The following is a 22052-nucleotide window of genomic DNA, read 5'->3' as shown; positions in this document are numbered from 1 at the left end:
TACAGTATGAGAGGCCTCTAACTTGGGTCCAAGGGGTAACATCTCTCCTTGTGGAGAGTGACAAGCTTGACATGCAAGCTTATGAAGACTTGTAGGCAAAAAATTCATGGTAACATTCTGGTAGTCAGACCCATAGAGTGAGTGGGGTTAAAACCTTTTACATTTTCTCACACCTTTTGAATGGAGCAATGATGACACAAAAAATCTATATATTTATTTAATTAACTACTTTTTTGTTTTATGAGATTATTGTCTCTTCCATTCAGCTACTTGGAAAGCCTCCAGACTGACTATGACAAAGAACTCACACTAAGGTGTTTTGACAGATACCTCCTTGGAACTCTGTGCAAGTGCTCCAGTTAATCACATTATTGTAGCAAAAGATATATTTTAGAAACTCTCATGCGTTCAACTTTAGGATAGCTATTCTGTTCTGTCATTTGTGAACCTAAAGTTAAAATGGTAAAATAATATTTTAATGGTATTTTTGCAGTGATTTCAAATTAATTTTTATTAGTTTATCATGCCAGTTTCAATTATTCATTTGTTATATACTACATATTTTTTTAAGAATGCTTTTTAGAGACAGAATCTTTCTGCACCCCATTTATATTCCAAGATGTCTGTATTTTATAAAATCTCATAATACAGCAGTAGGTAAAAGTTTGTGAATTGCTCTGAATTACAGTATTCAGACGTCCTAAAAGAGAACCAAATTAAGAAAATGAATGAAATATATTTGTCTTTCTGTTGTAAAATGAGGAAAATGCTACAATATTAAATGGCTATGAGGGGGCAAAAAGAATGTAAACCTTTAGCATAAAATATAAACCTAAACATATAATATGAACTGTTTTCAATCAATGGTATGACAATCAAATATGAATGTGCGACTTGTGTGTGTGTGGGAAGGAGGGGGGGGGTGTCAGCACCATAGTGGCACTTTAAATGTAAGACTCCTGCCCCATTCCTATACTCACCTACCAGCGTGATCATGCTCTTTCGGCGCTCCTCTTGTGACTTAACTTTTTGCATCGCCGACAGTCAGAAGTTGTGTCACTAACTCTCAATACAACTCTATGATACCCAGAAATAAGCTCACATACTCACATAGAGTTGTATTGATTTATCACCTCTGCCGAGCTTCTTAAAACACTAGAGCTGATGGCAGATCACAAATCGCCAGAGACAAACAGGAGCGGCAGTGATAGAAGATGAAGCCGCCAGAGGGTGAGTATAAGACAGTGCTCAGCTTACTTAGATTTAAAGCACCACTCCAGTGCTGCAATTAAAAAAAAAAAAAATCAACAACAACACGGAGTGGTGCTCTAAGAAACATGGATCCATCAAAGTCTGATGTTTGCAACATGTTTGTGGAATGGTGTACCATAGTACAAACAAAAGAGAATTCCCAGGACGTCAGAAGAAGAGGTCAGGATAGAAAAAGTTACAAAACTATGTCTAAAGAGTCTGAACCACACCAATTCATATTCGAAAATATTGTGTAAAAATAGAGGATATTTCAGAGCATTGCTACCAATCTAACCTCTAATTAAAGGCCTTTCAGGCATTAGGTAATGTTAATTTTCATGACCCCACCATCAGAACACTAAACAATCATGTACATGGCAGAATAGTAAGGGGAAGAACATTACTGCCTATGTCAAGCTTTCTATAAACCAGCTGGATAAGGCAGAAAGTTATTAGAACAATGTATTATAGAGCAATACTGTAAGTCCAAAATCAAGCATTTTGGCTTCAACAGAAAGCATTACATTTGTCAAAAGAAAAACACTGCATAACAGCATAAAAACCTAGCACCAACTGTGAAACACAGTGGTGGTTGTATCACGGTTTAGAACGGTTTTGATGCATCTGGGCCCGTACGACTTGTCATAATCAATGGAACAATAAATTATGAATTATTCCAAACAAAAATGTCAGGTCGTCTGTCCATAAGCTGAATATCCTCTTAGAAGTGTAATGCTCAAAGGGAACAGACAACTAGCAAAGCATCTCTAAAGGATATCCTCTTAGAATTGTAATGCTCAAAAAGGACCAGACAACTAGCAAATAATCTCTAAAGGATATCCTCTTAGAATTGTAATGCTCACGGATGCAAGCAAGAGTGGACCCACTAGGCTGCAGCACACGGTACACCTGAGGGGCGTGACTTAGGTATACACTGGGTATTCATCAGAGCCTCTGATAGTGAGGATGGACTGGGCTGCCAGTAGCCACCACATGCCACTCAGAGAGACTCAGTGCTGTGACAGCTGACCCAAGGAGGTTACAGCACAGGTACAGCCGCTACGAATGAATGCAGCAGCGGATATGGCAAGTACAGCTGGTATGGATAGGTGCAGCGGCTGGTACAGCAGGTACTGAGTGGTAAGGCAGCGGATATGTCAAGTACTGGAACACAGACAGGTATTAGCAATACTACATTGTTTAGCTACCTTTGCCATTTTACTGAGAGGCTCTTCCAGGTTAGGATGTGCTAGGTTTAAGAATAGATCCATGAACGCCCTAACTGTAGGACGACATTTTGAGGTGGACAAATCTAGAAGAGAGTCATATCTTGTCTCCAGGCCAGAATGAAGGAGGATCCAGGAGTCTCTTATCCGCATGCCTCTTCATTTGGACAGAGGAGTGCTCCAGGGAGGACTTGGAGAATCTCTTACGAGAGATTGCCAGAGGTGATAGCCACAAGGACTGGGATTTTGAGCTGCTGTCCCTACACTATACAGAATGGAGAGTTAGAGGAGGACTCACTCATATAATTGTTGTAGGAGAACTCTGCCTAAGAAAAAAAACTTGACCCAAACACTATTGTGGCTGTTGATGAAATGCCACAAGAAATTTGTCAGAATCTGATTGACCCATTCCACTTGGCCATTGGAATGTGGATGGTAGGCCGACAAGAAGTCTAAAGGTCCCGTTACATGCAACGACGTATCTAACAGTATATCGCTGGGGTCACGGATTCCGTGACGCACATCTGGCATAGTTAGCGACATCGTTGCGTGTGACACCAAGGAGCGACTGTTAACGATGGAAAATACTCACCTTATCGTCCATCGTTGACACGTCGTTCCTTTTAAAAAAAAAATCGTTGATTGTTGAGCTCGCAGGTTGTTCATCGTTCCCGAGGCAGCACACATAGCTATGTGTGATACCTCGGGAACGACGAAGTACAGCTTGCCTGCGGCCGCTGGCAATGAGGAAGGAAGGAGGTGGGCGGGATGTTACGTCCTGCTCATCTCAGCTTCTATTGGGCGGCCGCTTAGTTACGCCGCACGAATCGCCCCCTTAGAAAGGAGGCGGTTCGCCGGACACAGCGACGTCGCTAGACAGGTAAGTACGTGTGACAACTCCTAACGATATTGTGCGCCATGGGCAGCAATTTGCCTGTGACGCACAACCGACGGGGGCTGGTGCTTTCGCTAGCGATATCGCTGCGTGTAACACCCCCTTTAAAGGTGAAACCCAGCAACTTACAGGTAGCCCTACACAATCAAGACGTGAACTGGACACTCCTATTGGACACAATATGAAGAGGTAGGTCGTGCATGCTGAAAATGTGTTGAATGAAGTATTCAGGAAGTACTTGCACAGAAGGCAAATCGGACAACGGGGTGAAATGGGCCATTATAGAAAACATATCCACTACTACCCAGATGATGGAACACCTGGAGGACTGCGGCAGGTCGGTGATGAAGTCCATCGATATGTGCTGCCAGGGAGTGGATGTTACTGGTAAGGATAGTAGTCACCCAGCAGGAAACTTCCTAGTGATCTTGTTGCACACGAAGAGCAGGCAAACTCCACGACATCTTGATGCATTGTTGGTCACCAGTTGTGGCAAGAGGTGAGCTGAGTAATCATCCGTCTGGTATAACTGGCCAAGTTGGAGGAATAGCCCCACAAAAGATCACGCTTCCTGTCTGCTTCTGCAATGATCGTTTTTCCGGAAAGTACCGAGACACATTTACTGGAGGGCGCAATAATATGTTAAAGCTCCTCCTCCTTTTCCGACTACATAAAGAACCTGAAGAGTGCATCCGCCTTGATGTTCTTTTCGACCTGCCAGAAATGGAGAGTAAAGTCAAAGCAGACGAAGAACAGCGACCTCTAGGATAGACGCAGATTCTGTCTCAGAGTCAATTGTAAATAGGCCAAGTTTTTGGGATCGATGTAGAAAACTACAGGATGCAACCTCAAGGAGATATCGCCACTCCAATAGAGACATCTTCATTGCTAACAATTCTCGGTTGTCAATTAAGCAATTGTGCTCAGAGGCAGAAAAGGCCCTGGAAAAGAAACTGCAAGGTACCATTTTACTGGAATCTGATTTCTGCATGAAATGGAAACCTCAAAGGAAGACGCATCCACTCCTTGAAGAATTGTCTGTTTATCTCTGGTGTATGCATCACCAGAGATGATGAAAAGGCCTTCTTGAGGGAAACAAACACACTCTCGGCTTCAAGAGTCTAGATCTTGCGATTCGCCCCCTTGCAGGTCAGGGCTGAGATAGGAATAATCCAAAAAGAATTGCAGAAAGATCTGACAATAATAATTGGCGAAACCCAGCAACCGGTAAATCATTTGCACTCCATCAGTGCAAGGCCACTTCTGAACCACTGACACCTTCTCTGGGTCCATCTTCAGGTCGGTGTCAGAGATTAAGTAGCCCTGGAACAGAAATAATAATAATGTGAGAAGACAGTATGGTTGGGAAACTGGATATTGAATAGGAGACAGTATACACAGTGGACAGCATTGGGGGACAGTTTAAGGTGACAGTCAAGAAAGGGGAGAGTAAGATGGACGCACAGTATAAAGACTGGTCAGTATAGTGGGGACACAGTCTGAGTAGGCAGTGTGAATAAGGTGCTCACTATGGACAGTGCAGTGCGATGGTATATAGCATAAGAATGACAGTGTGGGGGTCATATTTTGTGCAGGGGGCACAGCGTGGGGCAATAATTTATGCTGAGGCACAGTGTATGTTAGATATTTTTATTCAGTAGTATTATAATCACAAAGCTATTTTTAGGTGCACCATTTCGTTATGCATTGCAAAAGTCATGTGAAGAGGGAAGTCTGCAGAGACTAGCTGTGGCTATGAAAAGTCATCATTGCATCTGGACAACATGGATAAAAAAAAAAATGAGAGTGACTCAGAGGAGATGTCACCTATGAGCTACCTGGAAATGTTTACTTGTGACACCATGTCTGATCAGTACTGTGGTTCCTGTATGATCTGCAGACTGATGAGGATTAACATTGTTAAGGACATACTTGGGAGTTGTAGGTTCATGTGATAAAATTATATATGGGGTTGACCTGAAATTGCAATTGATTGCTTTACTAAGCTTAGTAATATATTCGTGTACTGATGTGTTTCTGGTTATGTATTCATGTACTAATAGGGGTTCTTGTTATTTATTCATCTACAGATGATGGTTCTGGATTTGTACTGCTACTACTGGTTGCTCTGGTGATTTTTTTTTTTGTGTACCACTGGTGGTTTTAATGTATTTCTGCTCTACAGGCGATTTTGGTGATGTCTTTCTGTTCCACTGGTTGTTGTTATGATATTTTTTTTTCTCTGGTGGTTCTGGTGATGTACTTCTGTACTGATTGTGGTTCTGGTTATTTCTGTAACACTGATGGATTTGGTGATGTATTCCTGTACAGATGATAGTTATGGTAATATATTTCTGTGCTGTTGGTGGTTCTGGTAATGTATTTCTGTGCTGATTGTGGTTATGGTGATATATCCATGTACTAATTCGGATTCTGGTGACTTGTTTAAGGACTGATGGTGTTTCTAGTGATCTAGTTCTGTACGGTTATTGGTTCAGTGTCCGTAAACATGTAACAATCCATCCCTTGTAAGATTATTTGATACATGGCCATATTAATAAAGTCTTTTGCTATCTGACAAGTTAAGGGTAACTAAATGTTATATTTTTTGTTAGTGACATTAAAGGGAATGTCCAGGTTTGTGATGAAAGTCTGTAATAATCTATGTGATTGCAGATTTCTAAATCTTCACAGCACACTGTCAGAATTCTCTAGTGACGGTGGTAAGAGTGGGAATGTCATTTAACAGCAAGTATACAATTTGCATACATGCAAATTCCCAGTACATGTTTACTCCCTAGCTCGATTCGCTTTTATTGAGTGAGATTTAGCATGTCTAGTTGAAATCTGATCAGAAGGATGCAAATCGCATATTTGCCACTGACACTGGAGAATCCTGACAGTGTGCAGTGCGCACGCTGTGAGTTTCAAAGTATGCAGAATGACTGCAGATATTCATCACAAAAATAGAAAAAAAACCCTTAATTATAACATTAAGCAATGTAGCATGTTCAATTCTAACAATATTCTAATACTCATTGTCAGGATTGAGTTCTGCTTGCCGGTTGCAGCAGTCATTATATTACCACTCATATGCAACTTTCATAATTAGATCAGTTGTCAACTAGCTTTTCTTCCTGCTTCTCTCAATGAAACCAGGGCTGTAGTTTTTCACTGATCATTGAGAGAATTATTAAGAGCAGACTATCGGCATGTGGCTAAGTATGCAAATCACATACAAGCGGTCACATGACGACTAACCAAAATATGTCAATTGTGTATAGGAGGAGGTGCTAAACTAAATTTTTGCCCTGAATGGCAAAAAATCCAGATCTGCTTCTACTTATCACAGTGTCGGATCAAGAAACTCACTAATTAGACTTACTGCCCAAAACAAGCAAGCATTTTTTGTGTTTTATTTTAGAAATATGTTTAAGAGCCAAACAAGCAACTTCTTCGACAAAAGTTTGCAGAATTTGTTGCTTATTTATGAACAACATTCAAGATCTTAAACTTCCAGGATTGTCTTAATTCACAGGCACATTGAACTCCAAAGAGAGGTAGAAAAACATGTACTGGACTTTTATGTTGTTTTTCATGTCAAATGAAATGGTCTTCCTAGCTAAAAGACTATACTTACTTTTGTAATCATTTTTATTTATTGTCTTAGACCAGTAAAATTGGAAATAAAGCAACACTACATTTAAAATTTTTTACCATTTTATGCTCATAGATACAGAGACCTCCATTGCACTCCATGCGCACTTTGATCTGTCTTGCTGAGGGCAGAGCAGAGTACTGTAAAGCACAGCCGTAGGGGGGAAAGGCCAAAGACCGCTCACACATGCGAACTACACTACTTTGATCTGCCCTCAGTAGGGCAGATAAAAGTGCACATGCACAGGAGCGCAATGGAGGCCTGTGTGTGGATGATGTAATATGAGTAATCCACAATGGAGCTGGGAAGGAGGACGCAGACTGCACAGTAAAGAGGAAGCGCTGGGCCCGAGACCAGCGATGCCCATTGGAAGCGACTGCCCCCAGGGTGAGTATAATAAAGGTCTTTTTTACATTCTACATAGTGGATTGGGCATTTATATACAGTATTCTAAAATGCTGTATATAAGAGCTTAGTGGTGCAGGCTGCAGCTTATAGAGGAAAATCCTGCTGACAGATTTCCTTTACGCACTTCCATTTTTACAACAGAATTTCGGAGAAGTTGCTTTGATGACGCGGACATTAGTCTTTTAAAAAATTGCCTTGTAAAGTGGTATATGGTGGAAAAACAGCTGTGTGCTGGAAAAAATACTAATATCCTTTACTATAGCCACATCAAAATGAGAAAAGTTCATATCTTCCAATCAAGAGGCTCAAACTATTTAACACTGTTACTATTTTTTATTAAATGGAACTTTGTACTACTGAAAAGAAAAAAATAAATAAAACCAGGGCTTCTAAAATCCAATGACCTGAAGAGACAAACATGTAAATCATCTGCTAATTATGTACAATCATCTAATAAATGTGCAACTAAAAGGTTTATAACCATAGCTAATAACTTATGTCAGGTGAGAACAAGCTTTAGCTGCAGACTAGATATATAAAGAACGTTCTATAGTGTCTAATCTAATGTATGAATGTAACCTGTTTGAGTCTCTATCAAATTTATAAATCAATAGTTATAAGTGAGAAGTCCTCAGTATTAACTCAGTGACATGTTATTTAGCATCTAGCAATCAATGTTCCATTCAATTGGAATGACATTCACTTAAAGTGCCTCGGGGAAATTTGACTAGTACATATGACATGCTATTTAGAGTTAATTATCCTTTCTTACTCACTATCCTGGAAAAGATCTTGACACATGAAATAAATATAATGTTTCTCTGGTGGAATTAGTTGCATCCCAATTATCATCCTGTCTCCATCGTCATCCATGCAGAACTTATTCCGCACCGCCACCCCTTTAATAAATGTAGCAGAAGTAAAACAAATTAGCCTGGTTAAATAGCATAACGGGCAACCACTATAAGGCAACATTCGTTTTGCAGTAGTCCCATATAATGGTCTAACTAAATGAGCTAAAACAAGAAAAAAATATTGAAATGAAATAGTAAGAATAAAATAGATGTTTTGTATAATATATATGTATATGTATATATATATATATATATATATATATATATGTATATATATATATATATATATATATATATATATATATATATATATATATATAAAATCTCTCAATGGTTAAAAAAATGGAGACTTACAATTTGTGATATTTGTGTTCATTATGTATCCTACTGTAAATTATATTATGGAAGAGCAATAACAAGTCAAAATGTATAAACATGTTAGTTGCAATAGCTAGATGGCAACTTAACTGGCACTACTAAATTGGAACATTATGTATATTATATGGAAAATAGAAATATATATATATACAGTGCCTACAAGTAGTATTCAACCCCCTGCAGATTTAGCAGGTTTACACATTCGGAATTAACTTGGCATTGTGACATTTGGACTGTAGATCAGCCTGGAAGTGTGAAATGCACTGCAGCAAAAAAGAATGTTATTTCTTTTTTTATTTTTTTTTTAAATTGTGAAAACGTTTATTCAGAGGGTCATTTATTATTCAACCCCTCAAACCACAAGAATTCTGTTTGGTTCCCCTAAAGTATTAAGAAGTATTTCAGGCACAAAGAACAATGAGCTTCACATGTTTGGATTAATTATCTCTTTTTCCAGCCTTTTCTGACTAATTAAGACCCTCCCCAAGCTTGTGAACAGCACTCATACTTGGTCAACATGGAAAAGACAAAGGAGCATTCCAAGGCCATCAGCGACAAGATCGTGAAGGGTCACAAGGCTGGCAAGGGGTACAAAACCCCTTTCCAAGGAGTTGGGCCTACCTGTCTCCACTGTTGGGAGCATCATCCGGAAGTGGAAGGCTTATGGAACTACTGTTAGCCTTCCACGGCCTGGACAGCCTTTGAAAGTTTCCACCCGTGCCGAGGCCAGGCTTGTCCGAAGAGTCAAGGCTAACCCAAGGACAACAAGGAAGGAGCTCCGGGTTTGCAGGCTCTAACTTATTTGCATCTTATCAAACCTGCTAAATCTGCAGGGGGTTGAATACTACTTGTAGGCACTGCAAATATATAATATTATATATATATATATATATATATATATATATATATGTAGATTTTGGGTACTCCCCGTAAAATCTCTTTCTTGGAGCCTTCATTGGGGGACACAGGAAACCATGGGTGTATGCTGCTGGGACTAGGAGGTGACACTATGCAAAATAAGAAAGTTAACTCCTCCCACGTAGTATACACCCACTGACCGGAGCTGAGGAGATCAGTTTGTGTAAAAGCAGTACGAGGAGAAGCTTGAAAACCAGAACATTCTGGATCCATTGAAGACTTAGTAAAGGGCGGGTGCTGTGTCCCCCAATGAAGGCTCCAAGAAAGAGATTTTACGGTGAGTACCCAAAATCTACTTTTCTTTATCGCTTCATTGGGGGACACAGGAAACCATGAGACGTCCTAAAGCAGTCCCCAAGGGTGGGAAGAGAAAAACACGAAAACAGGGTTAGCAGAGACAAGATTCCTTGACCGGAACCTGGTCTTAGACCCCGCAAGGAACCCCTACCCGGCCAGGGGCCGAAGTACAGGCGAAGAGTTAGAGTACTTAAGGAGTACTAAGAACTAGTGTAAAATACATGGGGAATAGGATGATGAGGAGAAACTACATCCTCTGAGGTCTGTACCTAAAAAGCTAAGGAGCTAAGGCGACTGACAGCAGTAGGTCGAGCTAAGAAGAAGAAACCCGACAGGCCCTGGAACTACATTTGAGAGGGGAAGAATGAGCGAAGAACTAGGGCACCTGGTAGAGGTAGGTGCCAGGTAAGCGGAGGCCAAAGGAGCCTTGGCCCATTATTGCCACAGGATGATTAGACTGGAAACTGACTGCCTAAGTGGGTGCAAGGGAGTCGAGATACTTGAGAAAAGTGTAGGGGGATTCCGCCATAGGGGAACGTGACCTGTTGATTCTACAGCACCTGAGAGAAGTGATCTGACTCTAGTGGACGAACCAGCCTGCAGGCGGGGAAAAAAATATGGGAGACAATCCCCCTGTGTATGGAAGGGGTCCAGAGAACCTGTGAGGTTCGGAGAAAAATGACAAGGTTAAGGAGCCAGAGGAATTCCAAGAACCAATTCTCACTATGACGTGACAGACAGGAGAAGGGAGCCCTAGCATCTATAATGACGTGACTGGGAAACTCGAACCCTGGAATCGGGTACTGGGTGACCATTGCGGTGAACTATGGGAAGGAGAACCCCCATGGGGGAGGGCTCCTGTGAATGACAAAAGGCACAAGACCTGGCATGTATGACCTGAAGTGGGAGAAGGAAGAACCCTTTCGAGGGGGACTCCGAAAAAGGGCTCGGCCTATGTCGTCGGCCGAAGCGCTAGCCGACCAGGGGAGGGACTCCTATCCCTGGAGGGTGACAAGAAAGATGTGACGGAAGAATGAATGAAATATTCTTATTATTATTATAAAACGCGTCATCACGTCACAATAAGAAGTGACGACGAAGGGAAGGAAATGAGTGAGAATATGAGCGTATAAATGGTTGGGCAGGAACTTGCAGGAATGCACAAGCTTCTGAGACCAAGCGGTGGCGAGTGGTCGCGGAATTTGGTATGTCAGGGTCATCGGAGAGACCTAGCATATCCCCAAAAGCCATTCAGAATGACTACGAGAGGGGGGAAAAAAAAAAAAAGGTAGACCCGGGGTAGGGGAAACGAAGACCCCTCTTGGCCTGAAAAGGAAGCAGGTCATGTCTAGGTGTTAACTGAGATTGGCAGAGCAGACGTGGACCAGTCGCTGTAGTGTTAAGTGCTCGGGTGGAAACACCCAGTGGTCTGAGCATTCAGGGCTCCCTGAAGAATTCTGCTGTGGAAAGTAGACAGACAGTTATATGAAACCTTACAGCTTGTCCAGAAGAGTGGGCCCAAAGACTGGGCTGTCAGGATACTAGAAGTCCCTTGGTGGAGCTGGTCCTCCATGGAATCAATGCTGGTTAGACGATCCTGTGCCTGGTTCTTAACTTCATCTGTTGACTGTGAGGGGACTGAGGAAATCTGATCTCTATCTGAAAGAGAGAAAATGTAAGAAAAGATATATGGTCTTAAACCCTTACAGTGCCTGGCCGGAACCCTAGTGGTGGGTGCGGCCAAGGCTGTTCTAGACCAAGGAATAGGCAGATACCAGAATTAATACGAACCACCCGGGGACGGTGGCAATAAGCAAAACGGACAACCTACTGGTTAGCGGACAGAGCTGCACCTTGCCTACCTCATTTGAAAACCAAAATGACAGCTATTTCAAGAAGCGATGCAGCCAACGTACGGTCAAGAGAGAAAAACCCTACCTTGTGGCTACCTTAGATGAATGGTGCGAGGTCGGGTAAGGTCCTGGGCCACTGGGAAGGGACCAAATGAGAGCGGCTGCGTCATGGGGTCCGTGGCTGCTGCAGGGAGTGAATCACACGACCCTCCAGTCAGAAGGTCGCGTGTTGCCTTACCTCAAGATCACGTTACACGTATGGTGTGAGGTAGGAGATGGCTGCAGATCGCTGAGAAGTGATCAGCCCCTTGGATAGCGAACAGGGTCATCGATCTTGAATACTGGCACTGAAAGTGGCAGTTGCTGCCGTACCTGAGACACAGTCCTCGCTTCAGTCAGAGATGAAGGAGATACCTGACCCGCCAGGTGAGGTATTACGCTTGACTCGCTGGGTAGTGAGCAGGGCAACACATACCTGTTACGGTAACCAGCTTCTGATCAGGAGAAAAGCTAGTCCCTTGGATAGTGGGCAGGATCAGTGGTCTTGAATCCTGGCACTGAATGCGACAGCTGCTGGCGGGCCGCCTCATGGGGCAGTGCTGGATGGAGCTCTCGCCTAGGTCGAAGATGAGCGGAATGCTGAACAAGGCACTCAAGCCTGTTGCTGTATCCGGCTTCTGGTGCTGATAAGTGCTGCCCCATAGGTAAGTGGGCAGGCTCCCCAAATCACTCTCACGCTGTAGTAGACAGGGGGATATAGAAACGCTGCACAAAATATATAGAGGGTACGTTTCAGAAATACTAGCACACCGGATGGTGGGTAGGTGGATAGAGAAAACACTGGATAGTGGGTACTGGCACCTTGGTAGATGGGCCGACATATAGAGACACAGGTACACAGGCAAGTGGACAGGTCTATGGAACCCTCAATCAGAATGGCGGACGGGTTGATAGAAAAAAAACCTTTAGCACACTGAAACTGACAGGTGCACATAGAGACCTGACACCCTAAACAGTGGGAAGGTTCACACAACTCTGTTACAGTGGTGTAGACAGGTGCGAATGGAAACCCTGTTACACTGAGTAGTGTAAAGGCTTGTGAAAACCCTGATACACCAAAGCCAACAAATGTATGTGGAAACGCTGGCCCAAGGAACAGCGGGCAGGATCCCCAAAGCACCTGGGTGTTGGAACATCAGGCATGACACAGACACTGGCACACTGGATAGTGAACAGGTACAGGGAAACGTTGGCATACAGGAGCAGGTCAGTGCCTAGAGAAACACTGGCCCACTGGATAGTGGACAAGTAGGAGACTAGCACACTGATGAAAACTAGTACATAAAGAAACACAGGCACACTGGTGTCACTTGCGCACAGGTAGAGACTAGTTTAGAGAAAAAAGGCAACTGCACACTGTAACCGCCAGGTGGCACGCAGAGACACTGACACGTGGGACAGAGGACAGGTACATGAATACACAGGGCGTAAGCATGGAACACACTGGAAAAAACTGACTGGTCCACGGAGACACTGGAACGATCACGGAAAGGCCAAGTCATGGATCGCCAGGTAACAACGTGTGTAGCGAGATGTGAACTTCTGATTGCTGGGTAGAGCGCTATAATCTATCCGTAACCTGACGGATAACCAGGTGAGGACAGTACTCTGGGGAAGATTTAGAATGCTGTAGTGATGTCCGTAATTTGTGCCACAGGTGCATAATACCGCTGGACACCTAGGATTAGTAATTAGTGCTACCGGCGGTAATATCTGGGAGACAAAATGGCAAACTGACAATGAACACCCAGAAATCAGGAGCACATCTGGGCTAGGAGGGATGTGTGTACAACACAAGACAGAAAACAATAAAATTGTATGACATACGGCTGCTTCACAAGGCGGTATCCTAGTGAATGGGCCTGTCCCCTCACCAACAGGACTGCATGTTCAGGGAGAACAGTACCCTGGAGAATGAGCCCTGAGGGGGGGTTAGGTGCCTGTTGGAGGGCTCAGATGTGGCGCACTGAATGCTGCAAGATGAGCAGGGGCCCTTAATCACTGTCAGAGGGGAGCGCTGGGTCCAGCACTGCCTGCGGGTGAGCGTAGCGTTGCAAACCTGCGGCGGTGGTGGCGCAGACAGCCCGAGAAGGGAGAGTCGCGGCGGTGCCAGGAACGCTTACCCGGTCGGTGGAGCGGGCCAGGCGGCGGCGCAAGCAGCCCTCACCCGGGCGGAGCACGGACGTGGCGGCGGCACCGGTGTCTGCAGGATTGACTTATCCGGGCGGAGGAGGTCGGAGTTGGCGGCGGCGGCAGCGCCGCTTACCCGGAGGGAAGGGCCGGTGAAGGCGCAGGGATGACGCGCGCCGGGGATTGGCGCCCGGAAGTGACGTCAGACGCCGGGAGGACTGAGGCCGCGCGAGAGGAGAAGAGTCGGGAGATTTGAAAAACCCGCGCGCGCGCGGACAGAGTACCGGCTGGGGGCGTGGCCTGGAGGGCGCGCAGATACCGAGGGGTCCGCAAAGTCGGGGGCTAAATTTTGAAGGTAGGCCGCCGGAGGGGGACGCAGGGTCGCAATGGAGCCGTGGGCCGCAATGGAGCCTGGAGCTAAAGTTTAAAGGCAGGCCGCCGGGGGATGGGGGGGAAAACGCCGGGCCGCAATGGAGCCGGGGACTAAAGCTTAAGGGGAGGCTGCCGGGGGGGGAGACGCCGGGTAGTGGGCGCCACGGCAGGGGGGCCGATCGGGGGAGAGCAGCTGGGTAGGGCTCTAAGGAAGATATGGGACCCCCTGACCCAAAGGGCAAGTGTGAAACAACTGAAAATATGTCTTATATTCTAGGTTCTTCAAAGTAGCCACCTTTTGCTTTCATTACTACTTTTCATACTCTTGGCATTCTCTTGATGAGCTTCAAGAGGTAGTCACCGGAAATGGTTTTTCAACAGTCTTGAAAGAGTTCCCAGAGATGCTTAGCACTTGTTGGCCCTTTTGCCTTCACTCTGCGGTCTAGCTCACCCCAAACCATCTCGATTGGGTTCAGGTCTGGTGACTGTGGAGACCAGGTCATCTGGCGTAGCACCCCATCACTCTCCTTCTTAGTCAAATAGCCCTTACACAGCCTGGAGGTGTGTTTGGGGTCATTGTCCTGTTGAAAAATAAATGATAGTCCAACTAAACGCAAACCGGATGGAATAGCACGCCGCTGCAAGATGCTGTGGCAGCCATGCTGGTTCAGTATGCCTTCATTTCTGAATAAATCCTCAACAGTGTCACCATCAAAGCACCCCCACACCGTCACACCTCCTCCTCCATGCTTTACGGTGGGAACCAGCCATGTAGAGTCCCATTCATTCACCTTTTCTACAAAGACACGGTGGTTCGATCCAAAGATCTCAAATTTAGACTCATCAGACTAAAGCACAAATTTCCACTGGGCTAATGTCCATTTCTTGTGTTCTTTAGCCCAAACAAGCCTCTTCTGCTTGTTGCCTATCCTTAGCAGTGATTTCCTAGCAGCTATTTTACCATGAAGGACTGCTGCACAAAGTCTCCTCTTAACAGTTGTTCTAGAGATGAAAGGTGTGTCCAAACTTTTGGTCTGTAATATTTTATATATATATATATATATATATATATATATATATATATATATATATATATATATATATATAGTGCATTGAAAAAGTGTTCATACCACGTGCCCATTTCAACGTTTTTTCATGTTACACCTACAAACTGTATTTCAATGGCATTTTATGTGATACCACCACAAAGTGGCAGGTATTGTGAAGTATGAAGTACATGACACACGGGTTTCTAAAAGTTTTACAGATATTAATAGGAAAAATTGTGACGTACATTTCTATTCAGCCTCCTGTACTGTGAAACCCCTAAATAAAATTCTGAGTGACCGATTGCCTACAGACATTACCTCTTTAGTAAATGGAGTCCGCCTATGTGCAATTTAGTCTCGGTATAATTACAGCTGTTCTGTGAGGGTCTCAGAGATTTGTTTGGAAATAATAGGGATCAAACAGCATAATGAAAATCAAGGAAAACACCACACAGGATAAAGTTATGGAAAAGGGTCAAGCAGGGTTAGATTATAAAACATAACCCAAGCCTTGAACATCTAACGGAGCAATGTTCAACCCATCATCAAGTAATGGAAGGAGTATGGCACAACTGCAAACCTACCAAGACATGGCCATCCACCTAAACAGACATTAGAGAAGCAGCTAAGAGGCCCATGGTAACTCTGGAGGATTCTCCCACAAATCAGGTGGGAGAATCTGTCCACAGGACATATATTAATCATGTACTCAACAAATCTGGCCTTTATGAAAGAGTGGCAAGAAGAAAGATATTTTTCAAAGCAAGCCATATGAAGTACTGTTTGCACTTTTGCAAAAAGCCAGGTAGGGGACACACTTAGCATGTGGAAGAAGGAGCTCTGGTCAGATGAGACCAAAGTAGATGTAATGCTGACCACTGCAGATGGTAAAGCGGGAAGCAGAAGTGGACCCACTGGACCACAGGGGAACCTGAGCTTACCCTTTAGTGGGAGAGGCTTGAATAAGCGCCCACTGCAAGACAAATGCCAGATGCCACTCTCATTGCCGTAACCGGGACTGTGGCAGCTGACCTCCAGAGCAGAACGGACACAGGGACACAGAGTTACTAGTACAGCAAGGACCACTGGAAAGCCTACGTCTGAGGTATCAGGCACGGCCAAGGAGGATGGACACAGTCCCTAGTATAGCAAGAACACTGGTGTAGCTAAAGTAGGTGCCACAGCAGGGGTGGACAGGCAGAGTCACTAGTAAATCTGGGACCACCGGAGTAGTTGAGGCCGGTACCACGGCCGGGGTGGACAGACACCGGGGTACAGACGGGACCAGAAGACAGGCCAGGAAACTGTATACTTTACACTGTAATGGGGAGCACAACGGACAAGAGGACCTGACAACTAGCTGACTAGGGAACAAACTAACTAATCATGTTGATCAGGTACCTCCACTAGTGGGAGAGTGCTTTAAGTACTCCATGCCTCTCAGCGATAGGCTGAGAGGCACTTCCAGGGAATATTGTGCTGACCCTTTAAGAGAAGGGCAGCGGTGCGCACGCACGCCCTAGGAGAACTCCCAGAGGGTCTGTGCGGAGTGCCAAAGTCCAAGTAGAGAGAAGGGGGAAATGCCTTGTGGAGGACAGCAGAGACGCTATGCAGCATGGTGCGGGTCAGCCACGGCAGTGAGTGGACGTTCCTGCAGGGAGGAGGGTGAGCGGTGCAGGGACACTGCCGCTTTAGTACTACTTTTTGTACTAACTACAAAACACAATGTATGGCAGAAAACTAACACTGGACATCACCCTAAAAAGACCATCCCCAGCGAGGATTTCCCACCATCAAGCATGGTTGTGACAGAGTTGTGCCGTAGGGATGCTTTTCTGCATCAGGGACAGGGAAACTGGTCAGAGTTGATGGAACGGTGATGTCACACTGAACGTGAGAGGACACCTGGCTAGCGGGGCAACACAAAGAGAAAACCAGGGAAGAAGGCCCTGGCGATAGGAGGTGACCTGTCTTCACCTCTCACTAACATTCACCTGAGTCTGATCCCTACATTCCCTAAAGTCCACAGAAGGTTCCTTTCCCCTTGTGCCATCACATGCCTAGCCCCTCGCTGGCCTTCAACTCCAATAAAACATGAGGAAGGTAAGACAAACAGGTGGGGAAAGAACACATAGCACTCCTCAGCTTCTCCAGCAGGAAACTTCACAACTGCAACTGAAACAAACACCTTAGCTTCTCCATAGACAGGCACTTTCAAAATAGTCAATACAGAACAGGGATGGGGAACCTTTATTCTGCCAGGGGCCATTTGGATATTTCCACTATCATTCAGGGGCCACACAAAATGATCAACTTGAAAATTTCCTGCTGTATTTGGTCAAACAGTTAATTAACTCGCCCCTACTGTGGAGGCTGGACCTGCTTCTCTTTGGTGCAGCTCTGATGTTAGGGGATAGTAATCATGTTATTTCTCGCTACTGCTTTTCCAGGTTTGCGTCAATCTGGAGCACAGTCAACAGGAGATGCTGGAAGCATATACATCACAGGAGCTGCTGAGGACATATACAACACTTGAAAGGGCTGGGAGCATATATACTACTAGGGAGGGTGGGGATATACAGCACTGGGGTGGGCTAGGGAAATATACATCGTTGGGGAGTGCTGGAGGTATATGCAGCAATAAGAAAGGCTGGGGCATGTATATGTATGTATGTGTATATATATATATATATATATATATATATATATATATATATATTTTCACTTAGGAGGGCTGGGGGACTATACATCACTGGGGAGGGCTGGTAGCATATCTATAAGTGGGGAGGTTGAGGCATATATAGCATTGGGGAGGGTTGGAGGCATATATAGCACTGAGAAGGGCTGGGGACATATACAGCACTGGGGAGAGCTGGGGGTACATACAGCACTGGAGAGGGTTGGCGGCACATACAACCCTGGAGAGGCCTTGGGTTGTTTATAGCATTAAAGACAGTGGGGGCTGCCACTGCTCTCCATCTGTGGGATGGGAGCACATTGTGCTCTTGATCCACTCAAAGAGTACATCTTCACACTGACTCTGCCTAGCATCCAGACATAATCCTACAATTCACGCACACGCATTGTTCAGTAGTGGCCACTGTGTGTGCATGTTCGCTGTACATGTCGGGGTTTAAAGCGCCAGCATCCGGCAAAATGCGGCTAATAGCCCAAGCACTGCCATCCCCAGAAATCTGCCCAGGGGCCATAGAAAAGGTCATCACGAGCCACATGTGGCCCTCGGGCCTGAGGTGCCCCACCCCTGATATAGAAGAACCATAACCGGAATGGAATGAAGACAGTAGTAGTACAGTAGTAAAGGAAGGGAGTGATTATAAGATGCTGCAACTTTGATGAAGGGCTCATTCACATGACCATTCAGTTTGTCCTGGTCAGTTTCTGTTTTTTTGCGGACCCATGGACAGGAGCATCTTTTCAATGTCTTCTGTATAGGATTGGATGGCACACTGAAGCACTTCCGTGTGCATCCGATCCTACAAAAAAAAAAAATACATCGGATGCAGTATGTCCGTAAGTTATTATGGAGCATGTCCTATTCTGTTCCGTAAGAACGGGCCGTGACTCAATACAAGTCAATGGGTCCGCAAAATCCTGGGAAGCCGCCCAGAAGCACTTCCGTGTGACCTCAGACGGGTGCCCCTGCAGTCTGTGTCCCGCTCCCCCGCCAGCCCCGTGTCTGCTCGAACTGCAGTGTCAGCATAGGCACATACTGCAGTGTTAGCAGCTGCCAGCATTGCAGTGTGTCAGCATGTGCCCACACTGCAGTGTAAGCAGCTGCCCGCTTTGCAGTGCGAGCAGCCGCGGGGATGATGAGTGTTGACGTCAGGTTAGTAAAGTTCATTACCTGCGGTGATGAACTCCAGCACTCCTGACATCAGCGCTTGTCACTGACCGCCGCGTTCTTAAATCACCTCTCGCGGGCTGCCTAACACTGACTAGCGGTGATGTCACGGGTCACTCGCGAGAGGTGATCTGAGAACGCGGCGGGCATAGAAGTCAGTGACCAGTGGCTTCCATCACCGCAGGTAATGCACCTAGCTAACCTCCTGAAGTCAGCGCTGGTCATGCCCTGCAATGACCTGGGCTGACCTCATGATGTTAGCTCAGGTCACTGCACTGCTCTCCCAGTCAATGGGGAACATTCTGTTCTTCACTGACTGGGACAGTGAGTATGGATCACCGTGGGACCCCCTTATTGGTTTACGCCGGACCCGGATTTGTTTTTTCTTTTTAATAAATCGATGAAAGAGGGAATGTTTTGGGAAGTGTTATTACTGTGTTATTGATGTCGGTATCTGATAGATGCTAATGGATGCGCCACTTCTGGGGCAGCTGCAGCCTGCTATTTTTAGGATGGGGAGGGTCCAAGAACCGCGGACCTCCCTAGTCTGAGAATACCAGACCACAGCTGTCCGCTTTACCTTGGCTGGTGATCCAATTTGGAGGGGACCCCACATTTTTTGTTTTACATTATTTATTTACTTTAAAATAATAGCGTGGGGTGCCCTCTGTTTTGGATTACCAGCCAAGGTGAAGCTGCCAGTTGTGGTCTGCAGCCTTCTGCTTTACCTGAGCTGGCTACAAAAAATAGGGGGAGGACCCCACGTTGTTTTTTTTTTCTTTTGTTTTGTTTTTTTTTTTGCTAAATACAAGGCTAAGCACCTTTTAGTGCCACATAAAAGGCACTAAAGGGTGAAAGATTACAAAATGCTGGGAAGTGGGACATTATATATGTCTTTCTCATCTATCATCAATCTATACCTCCATTCATTCATCTATCTCTCGATTTATCCCTCTATCAATTATCTGTCCCTCCATCTATATATCTGTTTATTTATCTACCTGCTTAGGTTTTTTGCGGTCCGCAAAAAAACCCCGGAAGGCACATGGCCCGTATATGGAACAGAACGGATGTCACACGGATGCATCCATGAAAAAACAGGACCACTTTTGTGGACCGCAAAAACGGGACGGTCATGTGAATATAGCCTAAGGTTATTAGAAGGGAAAGAGTCCTTAACCCTTTCAGCATCAAATGAAAGTAAATCCACTACAATACAAGATAATAGACAAGTTAGCTAAACAGAGACCCTGCAAATCAATTAAGCATTGTGACCTCTGAATCAGATTCCCCAGAGGTAACATGCAGATGTAACACAATCGTAGCAGTAACCCCCCCTTCTATGAGGGGCCTCTGAACCACTTATCTGAATGGAAGGAACGCATCAACTTACTGGCATTAACTTCCGATGCAGGTACCCACATTCTTTCTTCCAGACCATAACTGGAAGTGGAAGTGCACCAAATATTGGAGAGAACTGTGAACAAAATGAGAATCCATGATTCTTGCCACCAGAACTTTAAATTACTATCAACAGTATCTGGAGGTAGCTCAAAACAAAAAGGCCACAAGGTTGATGACGGCAATCACCTTTTATGGATTTTTTATTTTTCATTTGAGGGAGCCTTTATTAGGAAGACCTCCAGGTATATTAAAAAGATCACCTTCAGATATTTCTGTCAAAGTGCAGAACAGGATAGTAAGAATCATTAACATCTATTATGGTCATGAGATAAAGGATTTCTACAGCTGATTTTATAGTTTCCATTGTGAATTTTGTGTATTTGTTCAAGTTGCTGAGATTTATTACTCTGTAGGAGCTACTGATATTTTTTTTTCTAGCAAGGAAGAGTGGAATAAATCACAAATCTTTTTGAAGGAAGAGAAAAAAAAAAAAAAACAAACGTTCATGCTAGAATTTGTAAAAGAATTTAGGACTGACAAGATTTTGGACCAAGCCATACACCGTGTGCAGAATTATTAGGCAAGTTGTATTTTTGGGGATTTTTTTTATTATTGATAAACAACTATGTTCTCAATCAACCCAAAAAACTCAAATATCAAAACTTAATATTTTTAGAAGTTGGAGTGGGGTTTTTCTAGATTTGGCTATCTTAGGAGGTTATCTGTTTGTGCAGGTAACTATTACTGTGCATAATTATTAGGCAATTTAATAAAAACCAAATCAAATATATTCCCATCTCACTTGTTTATTTTCACCAAGTAAACCAATATAACTGCACAAAATTTAGAAATAAACATTTGACATGCAAAACCAAAACCCCAAAAAAATGAATGACCAATATAGCCACCTTTCTTTATGATGACACTCAACAGCCTACCATCCATAGATTCTGTCAGTTGCTTTATCTGTTTATGATCAACATTGCGTGCAGCAGCCACCACAGCCTCCCAGACACTGTTCCGAGAGGTGTACTGTTTTCCCTCCCTGTATAACTCACATTTTATGAGGGACCACAGGCTCTCTATGGGGTTCAGATCAGGTGAACAAAAGGGGCCATGTCATTATTTTTTAATCTTTTAACACTAGACGTCCCAGAAAGGGGTCATTTAACATTTCTACCTTTGGAACCCAGAGACGGGTCGAATGACCTGAAGGATTTTAGCTAACATCCTATAATCACCGTCTTTTGTTCTATAAGTAAGGCCATTACTGTTGCACCACAGGAGGTTGTTGTTTTCCATTGAGTTTAGCCATTTAGTTTCTAGTTAGTTCTATTCAGTTTGGACTAAGGGTCATTTGGCCCTCTTTCGGGACTTCAGGGGGGAGCTCGAAATTTCTGGGACTTCTAGTGTTAAACCTTTACAGGGCAGAAACGC

This window comes from Anomaloglossus baeobatrachus, chromosome 2, assembly GCF_048569485.1.
Source record: "Anomaloglossus baeobatrachus isolate aAnoBae1 chromosome 2, aAnoBae1.hap1, whole genome shotgun sequence".
Lineage (NCBI taxonomy): Eukaryota > Metazoa > Chordata > Amphibia > Anura > Aromobatidae > Anomaloglossus > Anomaloglossus baeobatrachus.
The sequence above is the reverse complement of the archived record's forward strand: the minus strand, read 5'-3'. Positions refer to the sequence as shown.